Source organism: Oratosquilla oratoria, chromosome 6, assembly GCF_046742065.1.
Source record: "Oratosquilla oratoria isolate Oo_2021 chromosome 6, ASM4674206v1, whole genome shotgun sequence".
NCBI classification, from domain to species: domain Eukaryota; kingdom Metazoa; phylum Arthropoda; class Malacostraca; order Stomatopoda; family Squillidae; genus Oratosquilla; species Oratosquilla oratoria.
Genome location: NC_134782.1, coordinates 5,562,197 through 5,564,696, shown reverse-complemented (window position 1 = coordinate 5,564,696; position 2,500 = coordinate 5,562,197). Strand labels below are relative to the sequence as shown.

The following is a 2,500-nucleotide window of genomic DNA, read 5'->3' as shown; positions in this document are numbered from 1 at the left end:
ACATATATATATATATATATATATATATATATATATATATATATATATATATACACGCACACAGACACACACACACACAGATTCTGTCTAAAATAGTATTATAGAACATCAGACACAGAGTGCATGTATACAAAATGGATAGAGCAAGACTCCATCATCTCTTTTGGATAGCCTTAAAGCATGTTAGTGCAAAAGCTTGGATGAATATAAGAACATGTTCCTGAGAAGATGGAAGAAAGAACATAGCTGAGTTAGTCATGAAAGCAAAAGCAGCGAGCAGAAATGGATTTTTTCAACTAAATATTAGAGAGATATATGATCAATTGGGAATAGGAGAAACAAATATTGACAGAAAATACACTCAAATATGGATGCTTTAATCTCTGAACTTCTCCTACCTAAATGATAATGTTTAGGATGGAAAATCAGGTTGTGTGCTATTCAGAAAAAGAAAACATTAAATACAAGTTGCTATCGTATGTGGAGAGCAGTCAAAATAGGCTAGTGATTTGTGATTACATAAAATGAAATTACTACTATATACACAATTTCAGAAACTAATAAATTAGAGGTGATATCCACTGATTTTGATATACAAAATAAAAATGTATGAAGCAAATTTACACGCCTCCCTTAAGATATAAAATAAATAGCTATAGAATATGGATATAAAATATGGCGCTAGGAATATTGCCACTGGGAACATTCCCACTGGGAACATTGCCAATGTGGGAACATTGCCACTGGGAACATTGCCACTGGGAACATTGCCACTGGGAACATTGCCACTGGGAATATTGACACTGGGAACATTGCCACTGGGAACATTGCCACTGGGAACATTGCCACTGGGAACATTGCCACTGGGAACATTGCCACTGGGAATATTGCCACTGGGAACATTGCCACTGGGAACATTGCCACTGGGAACATTGCCACTGGGAATATTGCCACTGTGAACATTGCCACTGGGAACATTGCCAATGTGGGAACATTGCCACTGGGAACATTACCCATGTGGGATAATTGCCACTGGGAACATTGCCCATTCTTTTCAACACACGTTTCTAGCCTTATAGTTGAAATTAAGGATAAGAATTGTTTAAAAAAATCAAACTTTTATTTAAAAAGATTGATTTATTCAAAAAGAATTATGATATCTAGAAATCGAAATCATATAAAATTATATTAAATGGTAAGTGATAGTATAATTAAGAATTGAATCAATTTAGAATTTAATAGATTATTATTCAAATAGCATTTACATATTTAGAAATTTATTTAAGATATTTGCATGTTATATGCAATAGACTTCAAATATTCTAATTGATCATGGGCATTTCCATAATTATCAACAATATTCCTTATGCGTGCATTAATGTCGGCTGGTTGTTATCCAATAACTCTTTAATTTTTTCATAGCATGCTCTGTATGTTGATTCGGTTTTGTTAGGCAAGAGAACAAATGCTCGAGGAATGCTAAGATTGTATTTTTGAAGATGAATGGAAAGTAGTTGATAATATATTTCCGAGCCGCTTTAAACGGGCCATCAATGGCCCAATTTTGGATCCTTTGTAGATCTTCCATACCCGTTGCAGTCATAAATATAAGCATGCGATTTTCATCATTCACACCTGAATTCTATTACAGAAACCTTTCTCTAGAGTCGAAAACGGTAAATTCTTGTGGTATGGCATATCCTGTACATGACATCGGAACAGCTGGAAAATTAGCATTATTCTGTCTCCATTTTCGAACATTTCTGCTTATGGTACATACAGAAAGTAACTGCGAAAGTGTAGTTTCATCTGAGGTAGCAGCCGCTTGTGATACCAATACGCGACTTGATATTTAGATGTTGTAGCCTTTAGCAACTTTAGCTTCGACTACATCCTTTGTCGCAGAGTGGTTGTGCTCATTAACATACTTCCAAATCTCAACATTTTCTAATAATGCCTTCGCGTGCAATCTTGCTTTGCATTTCTTTTGATTTCTTTGAGAACCTTCCCAATAAATAACTGTGCCAATCTTATTTTCGCTATGCTATATGTATTGCAGCTCATCAACGAGCATATCACTTCCACGTTCACATTCTTATCACACGTGCCATTATGGATCTATCTCAGAATGAACAAATTTTTTTTAAAACCGTAAGTAATTCGAAGCTAAAAAATTTCAACAAAGTTATGTAAACAAAACACCTACGAAAAATTGCTGTAAACTAGTTAAAATTTTTGTCTGTTTACAAGTCCTTTTAGATAAAAATTATTTAAAAAATGGGCAATTTCACATTGGCAATGTTACCAGTGGCAATTTTTCCACATTGGCAATGTTCTATTCCGTGCACGATAAAATATATAAACATATTGATATAAAATATATAAATTCGTACTCAGTACCACCGTAAGAGATCAAAAACATCTAAGACCATAAGAACATACAAGTGGAGGAGACTGCAAGAGACCATAAGGCCTACACTGTGGAGTTCCATGTCCATTG

At 34.4% G+C, this 2,500-nt stretch overlaps 1 protein-coding gene across 2 annotated transcripts in view; it reads left to right on the top strand.

Moving 5' to 3' along the window:
• The window catches only part of LOC143026255 (neuronal growth regulator 1-like), a 481,658-nt gene that overhangs the window by 351,756 nt on the left and 127,402 nt on the right, over window positions 1–2,500 (top strand). The gene's annotated exons all lie outside the window — the stretch shown is intronic.